At 44.6% G+C, this 14,244-nt stretch overlaps 1 protein-coding gene and 1 non-coding gene across 2 annotated transcripts in view; one reads left to right on the top strand and one right to left on the bottom strand.

Moving 5' to 3' along the window:
- The window catches only part of BORCS5 (BLOC-1 related complex subunit 5), a 352,792-nt gene that overhangs the window by 319,746 nt on the left and 18,802 nt on the right, over positions 1–14,244 (bottom strand). The gene's annotated exons all lie outside the window — the stretch shown is intronic.
- LOC136831832 (U5 spliceosomal RNA) lies at positions 428–548 on the top strand. The gene has a single exon (XR_010850975.1). It is a non-coding gene; the product is annotated as a U5 spliceosomal RNA (small nuclear RNA).

The following is a 14,244-nucleotide window of genomic DNA, read 5'->3' on the forward strand; positions in this document are numbered from 1 at the left end:
CCCTTACCATGCAGTATGACAAGCCAATTTAACCATTCTCTCTCTCTCTCTCTGTCAAATACATACATCTAATATAAGAAATAGTCTTCATTCCGAAAAGTCTATTATTGCACATGTAACAAGCTTGATAATTCTCCGAGAATTAGAGAGAAGTATATTCTTAATAGAAAAAACCTTGCATTAAACTTTTTCTTGAACCATAACAAGCATTAAAACACTAGAAATGAGAATAATGATGTGTAAATTAGATGTACACGGGTGCACATTTACTGTACATTCCTTCGAGTATCGAACTCATAAAATTCTCGTGAATCATGAACGACGTTACTGTACTGGGATGTCACTGCGTGTGCCATTCTTGCACTAAGCTGGAGTCGCTAGTGGTTTTCAGTCAAGGAAATGAGACTGACGAGATTTTGTGATCAGGTAGCTCTGGCTTCCCTTCAAAACGCATAAATCTTTCGCCTTTTACTAAAGATTTCCGTGGAGGGGAGCAACTCAATGAGTCTGTAAACCAGTTTTTACTGCGGTCTACCCCAAGTAGACCCTATAAGATTCTATAGTGCAACAGCTTGAGAAGTAAAGTAAGGCCTACACAATATTGTGTATGGAAATACAAAGGCCCCACAGTAACTGTCGTCTCTCTCTGGTTATAGTATACTCTGATATGGTTTCCACTGAAATTCCCAGTTAATTAGGATAAAATTATATTCTAACCCATTCGTATTGCTGTTCTAAGAGGGTTTTGGTGAACAGTTCCTTTAATATGAAAAGTTAATAAAGAAATCTGAAACTTGGTTGCAAAAAATAAACCTTAAAAGTTTTTCTGTATAGAATATGTTATCTATAACTTGTAATAACCATGATATTTAGATAGATTTGGCATGGATGTCGATATACTTATTTATTTATCATGGGTAATCCTACCTTACCATCCAGCATGACAAGCCAATTTAACAATTCTCTGTCTCTCTCTCTCCCTCTCATACACACACACACATTAAATATAAGAGTTTGTTTTCATTCCGAGAAATCTGTGTCAGATTTTTGACAAGCTTGGCAATTCTCCGACAATTAGATAGTAAAAAGCCCTGCATTAGAATTTTTCTCGAACCATAGGAAGCATTAAAATGCTAGAAAGAGAGTATTGATGTGTAGCGTAAACTAGATATACTGTATACACAGCTGCACATGTACTACACATTCTATCCTATTTTAGTATTCATTAGAGGATTTCAAATCGTTGACAAAGGAATCCATGAGATGTTCTGTTGTAGGCCTGCTGTGTGCTTCAGTGTCCTTTGCTTAGCAGGATTTTCACTGGTTTTAAAAGCCATTCTTGAATTTTGCTTTCAGCCATGGTGGGAGCGAAGTGAATTTTGCAGCATGGTAAGGATTAAAGAGCCTGTGTATGTACATCGACCTTGGAAATCAATTACTGTAGTGTAATCCTAAAGAGGAGTTTTCTTTGCAAGAGGAGAGAATTTTTTTATCTGACAAAAGTGCTTACCCCGCCTTTGACCATCACCACAATTGGTGTGAATATGTACTATAGTTCTTTTTCATCAGTTCTTAATCATGGATCCATGGTGAAAAAAAAAAACATGGCTACATTCATCCTGTAATTGCTAAATAACCCCCTTTGCAGAAAACTTCAGCATCAACCGCTATGTGTACTTTGAGAAGGCCCCTCAGCATAGTGTTGGCGACCTGTATGTACAGTTATGAAAGGATGGTATAGAGTGACATACTGGCTGGGTGTTGTCTGGTTTATTGGTGGTTCCTTACTGAATGAATGTACAGAATCTTTGAAGTTGTTATTGGCTGGTGCGAGCCACAAAGTAGTATCTACACACAGATAGGGCAAAACAGAGGTAATGTTTCGGACATCTGTGTTTGTCGGCAGACAAACAGATGGCGATTGTGAGAGACATAATAAACGCACAGTGATATAACATATCTCAAATTCCACATATGGCCAATTGCATGAGATTCAAGACAGATTAATGAATACAATGCAGTAGCATAATATATGTGAAATGGCGAAACATTTGGTGTCTTCATAAACAGAAATATACACACAGTTTGGTACAGAAGATTCAGTGGAACATTATGAGTACATGATTAGAATGCTTGCATGGCAATGCAAGTAGTGGTGATTGTACATAAATCGAGACAACAATGGTTAGGGAGAAACAGACAGAAATATTGTATGGTAGAAGTTGCGTTCCTTGAGAGAGAGAAAACGGGATGCCCTTGTTTTTGTCTTGGTCCCTCTGGTGGGTGAAGCACACACGTGTGCTCGAAAGAGACTGTGATCGGCGCAATGAGGTCTCTTACAATAATCCCCCTCCCCAGCAAGGCATCGATGCAGAAATTGTCTTGCTGACAATTGGAATGGACGCGAAGGGCTTGGGCTTGGGGCGGGTAGGAGGCTGAAGGGCGGCGCTGGCCAGCAGGAACTCGAGGAGGACGGTAGCGGGTTGAAGGATGACGTCGGCTGATCCTTCGGTAGCCAGCTCAAAGGGGACGGCAGTAGGCTGAAGGATGACGTCGGCTGGTCCTTTGTTGGTCAGGTCATCTGGTACGTGTCCGGGGGCGGCGGCAGGCTGCCTGGAGGAGACGTCCAGGATTCCTGTGTTGGGGCGGGTCATCTCGGAGGGTCGGACATCTACTGAGAACTCGGAAACAGCGGGGAGGCGGCAAAGGGTTCAATGGCGCGTGGGTCGTCATTTTGGGTCGGACGTCTGCCATCGGCTCCTTTGGGTCACTTCGTTGTCACCAATGTAAGGATAGTATAGAGTGACATACTGGCTGGGTGTTGTCTGGTTTATTGGTGGTTCCTTACTGAATGAATGTACAGAATCTTTGAAGTTGTTATTGGCTGGTGCGAGCCGCAAAGTAGTATCTACACACAGACAGGGCAAATCAGAGGTAATGTTTCGGACATCTGTGTTTGTTGGCAGTAACAAACAGATGGCGATTGTGAGAGACATAATAAACGTAGTGATAAAACATATCTCAATGGAAAGGCCAGGAAATTCCACATATGGCCAGTTGCATGGGATTCGAGACAGATTAATGAATACAATGCAGTATACAGACTGATACAGAAGATTCTGTGGAACTATGAGTACATGATTAGAATGCTTGCATGGCAATGCAAGTAGTGGTGATTGTAAATAAATTGAGACAACAATGGTTAGGAAGAAACAGATGGAAATATTGTATGGTAGAAGTTGCATTCTTTGAGAGAGAGAAAATGGGATGCTCTTGTTTTTGTCTTGTTCCCTTCGGTGGATGAAGCACACGTTTTCTCGAAAGAGACCGCAATCGACGCAATGAGGTCTTTTACAGTTACACTGCTCCTCATTCGTGGTAGTTCTCCCTTATATAACTAGCACAAAAATCTGCTTTACAGTCGCCCTTTATCATGTAACCATGCAGATAGTGTACTGTAATACGTTTTTATGCTAAACCGGTCAATCCTCCACTTGCTATTTCAAGTCTTCCAGTCACTGTCAGGAATCCAAAATTGTGTAGCCTCCGTCTTTTAAAAAGTGATTAAAGGCCATGGATTTTTGCTGGTATTTAAAGTCCCAGCTAATAGCTTTCTTTTGGGGTTTCACAGTAGGGAGGGATGGGGATATTGAATGTAACCTGCAATGGGATGTGATCATATGCATCTCAGATTAGTGTAGTAAGGTTAGTATATACTAATCATCCCTGGAACTGTCCTTGGAACATTTTCATGTTTTATAACTACATGGTGATTGTCCCTTTCAGTGCATATGTGTCATGATCTGACATGATATAAAATGGAACCGTAGTTCCATTCATATTACGTTTTAAATGGACTTAGAAAAAGTATATATATCTGTGTGAACACGAGAGAGGTGTTGTTTGCGAATCACAGATCTAGTCCATCAAGTCGCACATGTCAGCAGAACATGTCAGCAATGTGTTGTTTGGAAAACAGTATGTCAGCATAAGTCAACGTCCTCTTTTGTTCTGAGCTGAGAGCTGTCACGTACGCAGTGAGGAATCCTTGGGAATGAGGTCATGGTGTGTTCGTGTGCGTGTAAATGATAGGTCTTGTTATGATGTGGCGTGGAAGTTTTAAGATAGATCAAAATGGGAAATCATCCTGTGTAGACCCATTGTTACCCTGTTGTACAAATATCTCACAAATTATAGTCACACAGAATCCCATTATGGAGTTTGTCTAAATCCTACCAGAAGAACTTTACTATTTCTAAGACGTAAACTCATTGCACAACCATGGAGGAATCTTTGAAGATGCAATTCCATTTCTCTGACTGTAATAACTACAGTCCACGTAATAAGAAATAGTTGGGCACTTGCAAGTGTAGCCCAACATATGAACCGTATTTTCTGTTTTTGGCTAGTATATGGTACTTCTATATGCATTTCTTACCTTTCTCACCACTCTTGTTTTTAGTTTTCTTCCACCCAAAAGCCTCAATTTCTCATTAGGCTCCTCCACAATTGTTGAATACAGGAAGGGGAGGAATAGGCAAAATGAGTGAACTGTAACAAGAGTAAAGGTTAGAAATGTATAAAACTCAAGATAAACAGTCTGAAAAATAAATGGTTTATGCATTTAGGCAGGGATTAAAGTATATTAGAATTAGCCAGTAGTCTACAAGTGCTAACATAGCCATCTAAAATCTCATCTTGAAATAGCCTAAGGCTAGGCTATAGGCTTAGGATGATAGGAAGTTAGAAATAAGAACCAGACTAGAATAGCAAGCAATTATAAGGCACTAAATTGGGTAGTTATTGTGGGTTACTGTATATACTACTGTAAGTATATGCATTCTATACTTCATGGATATTGTCTGTTGCTAATACATGCACATGAATCTGCACTCCCCACATGCACATGACTACTCTTCCTGCTCCTCTTGGCGCGAGATGTACGCCTTGCAGAGCCTCTCTGTTTATACCTGTTTGCTGTATAGAATGAAGCAACCTATGACTCTGGATATTATTCCTGCATCCCTGCAGTCTTCAGTCTTCTCCTACACCACATCACATATCACCATGGTGCAGTGACTAAACCATCCAGGATTTCAAGGGAACACCGAACCCAGCATTTCAAGGAATGCTGAATCCAGCATTCAAATCAAGTCACCATTGCCCCTCGATTGCCTGTGGATATTCTTCGATCGCCTGTGAATATTCTTCGATCACATGTGAATCTTACAGTGTTGGTGTGGTGTTTCTGCAGGATCTTACAGTGTTTGTGCAATGTCTGTGAAGTGCCAGTGCAGGGTAATATTAGTGCTTTTAGTGGGTTGTATTTCTCTTGTGCCCTTCCCCAGCCACGCAGTAGGATCACATTACCCCCACCCAGCTACGGAGCCCGAGGCACATCCACCCTCCCTCATCATTAAGCACACACTGCCGACTTTTCTCAAGTTAACCATCAAGGCGAGTTGCCGGACCCTTTTGACCGCCCACCCCCCAGGAACCCTCCCAGACCCACTCCACTCTACCCTGCCTGCCAGCGCTCTCTTGTCACACAGTGGAATTATTTACAGTAGCTTTTATAGTTAAAACTGTAGAAATTCTCCCTCATCTTTCTCTTCTTTTAAACTGTGCACGACACTGCTGAAAATGGTTCATAATGGCTTCTGCCTCACACCAGGTTTTACAATGCCTTTGCTCTTACCACACCTGCCTTTACTGCCTCCCACAGCTCCAAATGCATAGTTAAGGCTCCTCATCAGATACCTTGAGGAATTTCAACAGGCTGAGCTGGCTGCTCATCGGAGAGAGGAACAATGGCGGAGAGAAGAGGAACAACGTTGTCACAAAGAGGATCTACCCCGCCAAGAGGACAGCTTAAAAAGAGAGGAGGAAGCTCAATGTCTCACCGCCCTGTTGCAGCTTCTTACAGTCAACTCTGCCCAGCAGCAAGCAACACCAACAAACTCACAACAACTTCCTACCCAATCCTCAGTGCCATCGCCCACCCAACAACCAACCCCACAGAAGGCCATTGCCCAAATCCTGCTGCTCTTACATCCTGACACCACATACCAGGTGTTTAGGGAATGGCGTAGACACTGGGATGACTACAGCATGATGGTGGACTAGGGGCATTGCCCACCATGAAGCAGTTAATACAACTTTGTATGTGCCTTAGCCTGGAGAAACAAAGGATACTTGAACACACACTCAACATACCACCAGACACGGATCGGAGTGTGGACAAGGTCTTGAATGTTCTCCAGTAACATATTAAGAACATGAGGAATGAAGCTCTACGATGCAGGGACCTGCTTTCCTGCAAACAGAGGGAATTGGAAAGCTTCAATGATTTCTATGTCCGACTGAAGCACGTAGCAGAGGATATCGACGTCAGTCCTGGCCATTCTGCTGCTTGCAAAGAGACTCGGCTGAAGATGATCATTGTCATGGAAGTCAGGGATGAGGAGCTCACCCAGAAACTCATTGCCCTGGATGCTGCAGCCCCATTGGCCACCATGGTCAAAGAATATCGCTCCTATGAGGCCACACAGACAGCCACCAATGCCATATGTGCCCCTCCTTTATAACTGTGTGCTGTCTCTACTTACTAGAAAACCAAAAGACACAGCAGCAAAGGCGCTACTGCCCACCCAACCCCTAACAGAGACACTTCATGCCTTTCTGGCACAAGGAAGCACGGCTCTGCAGAAAACTGCCCAGCCACCGACAGTATATGTGGAAATTGTAGCAGCAAGGGACACTGGTGCAGGACCCCAAAGTGCCCTGCCAACAAGGCCACATGCAGACACTGCGGCTGAGTGGGCCACTACAACAAGTGTTACGACAGCAGATGAGCGCAAGCAAGGTGGCCCACCCAATGCCACGCCCCATTCTAACAAGTCCTCCAACTGTTGCAAGGTCGAGACCCTTTCCACAACACGGCATCACTCTCAGCAGGGACAAGTTCACAATGGCAGAGACCCCGAGTGAATTACTGTGGCTCCACTCTTTCTGAAGAAGGAATCGCTGCTGATCCAGGATGAGTTGCTACTCTACAAGACTTCCCAACACTGTCCAACCTGACAGACCTACGTTCCTTCATGGGGTTAGTAAACCAGTTGGTGGAGTTTACCCCAGGTATTGCCCTGACTGCATGGCCCCTTCGCCCACTCATGAGCCCCAAGTGCTCTTTTATGTGGACACCGGACCATGACCAGGCCTTCAAACGCATGAAGCAAGCACTCTCAAGCCTGCCTGTTTTTGCGTATTTTGACCCAACCCTGCTGACCATTCTCCAGACTGACGCATCTCATCTCTATGGGATAGGCTACGCCCTCCTCCACGACCATGGCTCTGGATGTCTCTGAGTAGTTAAATGTGGATCCCATTTTCTCACAGACGCCGAGATGAGGCATGCGACGATTGAACTGGAGTTGCTTGCCAGTATCGTGGGCCCTTACAAAGTGCTGCCTATACCTCAAAGGACTGCCAACCTTCACTCTGCAAATCAACCATCGTTCATTGGTGCCCATCATCAACAGCTACACACTGGACATGGTCGAAAACCCACGGTTTCAGCAAATGAAGGGGCACGTCGCAATACCAATTTACTGCGGTGTGGTGTGCCAGCAAGTCTCTATGCATCCCAGATGCACTTTCCCATGCACTAGTGAGCTACCCGACCTCTGAGGATATGACTGGCTGTGCTGAGGTAACAGCACACATCAGGTCCGTCATCAATACTGCAACAGCTTCCCAGGACGAGGGTGCCCCAACCATTGATGCCGACTGCACCCTGCAGGACATGTCGATAATAGCATAGGCTGACCCCAACTATGTTCGCCTTCGTAGTTGCATCAGTTCCTGGTTCCCCACGAATTAGTATGACCTGCACGCCTCCCTACTACCATACTGGAAGCTGCAAGAAGCCCTCTCTACTGATGGCAACCTCATGCTCTATGGGGCAAAAATACTCGCTCCTGCAGCTCTGTGTCGCCACACACTCGCCAGACTCCACGACAGCTACCGAGGTGTTGAGGCTACCAAACGTCAGGCTCAACAAACCGTCTTCTGGCCTAGGACATCGCCAACACCATCACCACCTGCGAGCCCTGCCAGCTCCCGTGTCCCAGCCAACAGCAGGGAGCCCCTTCACAATGATGACCATCCATCAAGGGCCTTTGAGTCGGTATCGGTGGACTTCTTCCAGGTAGTGGGAAAGTCCCTTCTTGTGATCGCCGACCACCTCTCTGGCCAGCCTGTGGTCGTACCTTGCAAGGGCAACACCACCGCCTCCTTGCACATATGGCACTTCTGCCGTTACTTCAGAGAGGTGGGTGTTCCCCTGCGCCTACGCACCGATGGAGGACCACAGTTTACCAGCAAAGAATTCGCCGACTTCACAGACCGTTTGGGTGTACACCACATAACCTTGCCACCACACTACCTGCAGTCTAATGGACATGCCAAGGCCACCGACAAGGCTGTCAAGCACTTGATCCTGAAAACAGCCCCTACAGGAAACATCGACTGTGAGGACTTTCATCGTGGCCTCCTCGAGTTACGAAACACGCCCAACCACTCTGATCACTCTCCTGCCCAGGTACTGTATGGTCACCCTCTCTGTGCGTGTGTGCCTGCCCATCCTCAGTCGTTCACGGAAGATTGGCAAGAAAAGGCCCACGACTGCAACCACCGAGCCGCTGCCAGAGCAGCTCAAGTGCAGCGCAGCTATGACACCCACGCCCACCCCCTGCCCAGGCTGAATGTGGGCTAACACATCCATCTCCAGGACCCAACATCCCACCAATGGGACAAGGTTGGGATCATCATGGGTGGCGTGCGATCACACGAGTACGAGATCCGCCTCCCAAGTGGTCGAGTTCTACATCGGAACCGTCGCTTCCTATATCCAGTGCCTGATCCCGGTCAAGTTCCCAACTCTAATCCCTGTGGTCCTTAGCCCTGACATGGAAAAGTCGTCACTTCCCTCCAAAACCCCTTGCAGGTCTCCAAGATTAAACAGGCCTACACAGTATACAAAGCCCACATGTGCCACTTGTGCAATTTGCTTCGTACATTCATACTTGATAAATTCACTGCATGTTATTTGCATTGCACATTATTACTTGATAAACTCACTGTATGTTGCTTGCTTTGCACACTATTACGTGATAGTTCACTGTAACTTGCTTAGTACGTTCAAGATACCTCTTTGAACGCAAAAGGGGGAGGGGATTTGTGGATTACTGTATATATTACTGTAGGTACATGCATTCTGTATTTCATGAATATTGTCTGTTGCTAACGCATGCGCAAGAATCTGCACTCTGCACATGCGCACGACTACTCTTCCTGCTCCTCTTGGTGCGAGTTGTGCGCCTTGCAGAGCCTCTTTGTATATACCTGTTTGCCGTATGGAATGAAGCAACTTATGACTTGGGATATTATTTCTCCATCCCTGCAAAATTCAGTCTTCTCCTACAAGACATCATCACATATCACCAGTTATTGTAAATAAAATATGATGTTAGAAACCTTCAAAACAATAATGTACAAATTATGAAGATAATTTTACTTTTTTGTCAAGGCCAAACATGGACATTGAAAGATGGCTGTTTCACCAAGAGAATAGGTTCCCTCTTTCATTATCATATGCTTGTGTGCTGTACGGATTTTTCTTCCTAGTATATGGACAGGCACTCGGCTGGCGCAGGGCGCATGGCAACTGGTGCCAATCGCACAGAGGCAGTCAGCAGGTGTTCAGAAGTCGGCGCTGGGTGCTCGGTGACTGTGACTAACGCCTGTCGCTCGGCCAAGTACACTGGGCACTCGTGTGGGTGCCTAGACGACAATGAGGAGTGTTTCTGGTTTGGGGTGCCTGGACACCAGATAATGACGCCCTGGTGAAAAATAATCCAGGTTGAGCCAGGTACTGCAACCTGGCTGAGGACAGAGAAGGATCGCTAGTCCGTTTTGACAGTATAGGGGACGTCTCTTTGCCACTATGTCTCTTGAGAGGACAGGACACGCAGAGAAGACACCTGGGACACCTCTTGTCGGGGCTATACTCCTAGTCTGAAGACAACTAGTGGACACTAACAGAGATGCCCTTCCAATGGCAGTCTGAGGGTCTTCCACTATGTGAACCGTGAGCGACAGGTTCTACTGAGGGGGCGACTGCCTGTGGGCAAACCCCACTGACCTCCTTTGGACCTCTGGTGGGTCTTCTCCCAGTTTCTGGGGAGTGTGACAGGGACCTTTGTCTTGGAGAGTCGGTGGGACGGACAGCCACCTCCTCCACTGGCAATGGCACACTATTCACTTTGTCTATCAGGACTTTTAGAGATACCCTTAATTCAGTCAACTGCGTTGACCACCAGGTCAAATCTACACTCGAGGCTGGCAATGGGGTTCAGAAGCATGGGAGCTAGGTACAGGAGTAGATGGTGTAATACTGATATTAGGAGGACTAAGGATGGGGGACAAGGCTAGAGCAAGGGAAGAAGCGATGGCTTGATCATCCACACTCAGATTATGAGCTGGTTCTAGACTATGAGCCCTAACCTCGGCTCTCGAGGCCACCTTCCTTTTCCTACCTCTATGTAGTTTCTCTAAATGAGATTTTAACACCTTCCACCACCTTTCATCCAAATCCTTAAATTCATCATAAGTCAGGTCTTCTGAACACACTTGTCTTTTACAGTTAAGAGCATATAGTATGGGAATCGTACATTGCTTTAGTCAAGCAGGTTTTACAACCCTCTCTACAATACCTAATGCTGGAGGAACTAGAGTCCGACATCATTAAAAGTCACAAATTGTAATAAACTGTCTAAACTAAGCTGTAATGGCTACCAGAGAAGTGAATACATCACCAAATCCTGGATGGATATCCAAACAAAGCTGCTACAAACATCCGATGTTGTACTGAAGGTCGGCAGACAAGAAGTGATGTTTTTCTGCTTTGTTGTTCCTACTGTTCCCCGATAGTGGGCGGGGTAGTCACCTACACGCAAACAATAGATGCACTACCAAGATTTTTAAAATCTAAGCTGCCGCACAAGTGGAAAAGTATAGCTATATAATTACTCGGTAAGTTACTTATATGAAATTATTGGTTAACAACCATTCTCAGAATAAGCTTAAAAAACTCAAGTAAATGTGAAAACTTAAACGTGATATGCAAACACTGCGAAAGCATTTTGTAACATTATGATGAAACGGAAACTGGTTGAGATCAAACTAAAGATCAGTAATGGTATAGTACTTTCCAATATTGTACTGAATGACTTACCATGGTGTGATATTCATCAGAGTCAACTGAGTTACGTCAAAATTTGGTTTACAACACGCATGCAAGAACCTAATCTTGTAACTCGACACCTACCTGTACTTCACATTCAATAATTCATATGAAAACCAACACAGTACACTGATCACAGTGATCATTAAAAGAACAATACTTGTTCCTACATTTAGCACACAAGTCTTGACCACCATAAACTGAAAAGTAAAGCTGGATATACACCCTCTTACCTTACAGAATCGTAATAATTTGTCTTTATCCTTTGGATGACATACTATATACAGTAATCATCCTATATACAGTAATAACAAAAACCAAGAAAGGCCAAACCCCAAATTCCAGAAAACTGTATAATCCTTAAAAACACAATAAACAACACTCTACAATGCCTCCTCGTAGGCTGACAACAGGGAAAAAACTGAATGGTAAAGATGCTTGAAAGGAATGGGTCAATAGACAGTTCAAATTATATGATCCTATTACAGTACTGTATTTTTTATTTTGCACACACTATCGTTCTCCTACCTGACATTAGAATAACAGCTATCACAATAGAGAGGTAAGATTCATATAAAAATGAAGTTTTCATAACAAAACTAATATTGTAATACTTACCTGAACACCTGAATTAGCCCTTAATCCCACTAGCCCAAACAATTCTCATTTACCCGTCCCACTATAGTGGGAATTTTAACAGCCAGCGTTACCAACGCTGCAGGTAAAATCTGTCACTTGAGCTACCATAAAGGGTTGGCAACACTGACACAGGTGTGCGCCAACACGCCCCATTTTCGTCAATTGCTTTATTCAAGGTCAAAATTGATGCGGGGAAAGGAGGGTGGGAATCTGCTCTGCATAAGATATCCGTTTAGTCATACACTCACCATATCAATCAATGCTTTCAGTGAAGAGATATGTTGGAGAGTATTTTGATCGACAGTCAGGTCAGTACTCTTGGTCCATCGACCTCCCATGTGGCTATTCATAGCCTCCCATGTATGGAGGGAAATGAAGCAGTGTGCCAAGCAGCTGATCCTCCGGGTAAGGCTCGACAATCGAGGAGCGAAGAAGTATCTCAGTGCCGATGAAATAACCTAGCCTACTAGAGCACCCCCTTGGACTCTCGTAGGGAAACTATCAAAGACTGAGATACTTAAAATATACTATACCTAAGTTCATGTGATTACAGTATACTATCACTGTTGCCTAAGAATTCTAAAGACTAAAAGGAATTCCTCTATCTGGTTAAGCTAAGAACCTCCTCACTAAGTGAATACCACCTCAGCTAAATGAACGCCCCTAAATAATAGACTTCGCCGCTACACGTGGACTAAGAGAATAACCCTCCAAACCTCCGCGCTAAGCGAATACCACCTCAGCTAAATGAACACACCCTAGATAATAAACCTCGCCGCTACATGTGGACTAAGAGAATAACCCTCTGAACCTCCACACCAAGCAAATACCACCTCAACTAAATGAACGCACCCTAGATAATAGACTTCGTTGCTACACGCTATGAGGCGAATCGAACGTCTTTACGTAAAGAAAGTAAACACTGAGACGGACTTCCAAGTACCTGCTTCCAGAATAGAGGCAGTGAATAATTCCTGGGAAAGGAAGATGAAGTGGACGTACTCCGAATACTGTGCGGTCGGGGAAATACAGAGCTGAAGACGATGAAGAACAACCCTGAGAAGCCTGGGAAATCACCTCCCTCCGAAAGTAACTAATCGCATTCTTTGACAGTTGACGGGGAAGGATTCCGCAAAGACAAGAAGTGTGTGCGGAAGCGGACAGAGCTGCCCAACTTTTTATAAATAGACTTTAATGCTCGCACTGGACATAAAGATATCTCCGCTGGATCGCCGGTAACAAACACTTGCAGATAAAAAACTTTAAACCAAAGTGGCAGAGTTTTAACCTCCGATTCTGTCTTTGCCGCAAATTCCGGAAGACAGACAAATACACATCATTTCTCGCATAGGAACCCAACCTAGAAACTGCCTGAAGCTCGCCCAACCCTTTAGCTGAAGCTAAACCCGTAAGAAAAAGCAACTTCTTAGTCAGTGTCTTAACGCTATAGCTTCAATGGGTTCAAAGGCAAGGGAACGCAAGAAAAATATTGAAGTACTCCCACTAAGTCGCACGAGGGGGGCCCCGAGTCGGTAAAACAGGACGTTCAATCTTAAAAGAACGTAATAAATCATCGATTATCTTACTACTTGAAACTTCAAGAATGTGGAAACTAATTGTACCGCTAATCATTGAGCGGTAGTCAGCAATAGCCGAATACAAAAGACCCTTGACTTTCCGAAGGAATAAAACAAAATCAGTTATTTTGGCTATGGAAGGTCTAGAGGTGGAATGACCTTCCTTACGACACTAACTTCTATACCTTGTCCAGCTGAACCTGGTAAGGCTTACGGGTTGACTTATTCAAGCTAAAAGAAAACTATCTAGACACAGCTTTAGGGAGTCCGGACTGTTTAGTGGCTCTCTCTACAGTCGCCATTCAACTAGGTACAGCACACGAGGGTTTGGATAATAATAGTGAGAATGCGGTTGTTTGAGAAATTTTGCATGGGTAGGGACATTGTAACTTTAGTAGGGAGCTCTAGGAATTCCAGAAACCAAGCGTGTTATGGCGAGCAGGGAGCTATTAGTCATAGTCGTCTTGACACTCTCCCGCAATTTCCCTATTACCTGATGAATGAGACCGGATAGAGGAACCACACACACCTGCATGTGATTCCAATTTGTAACATCATCTTGGTGCCTATCGAAATGGGAACCACTATTGGTGAGAAATAAACCAGAAGACGATGGTTTAATCACGTCACGAATAAGTCAACAGTTGCTGGCCACTTCCAGAGAACCTGACATATTGCTTCCAGAGCCAAAGTCCACTCCCCCCCCCCCATACCTAACGGGAG

This window comes from Macrobrachium rosenbergii, chromosome 48, assembly GCF_040412425.1.
Source record: "Macrobrachium rosenbergii isolate ZJJX-2024 chromosome 48, ASM4041242v1, whole genome shotgun sequence".
Taxonomy (NCBI): domain Eukaryota; kingdom Metazoa; phylum Arthropoda; class Malacostraca; order Decapoda; family Palaemonidae; genus Macrobrachium; species Macrobrachium rosenbergii.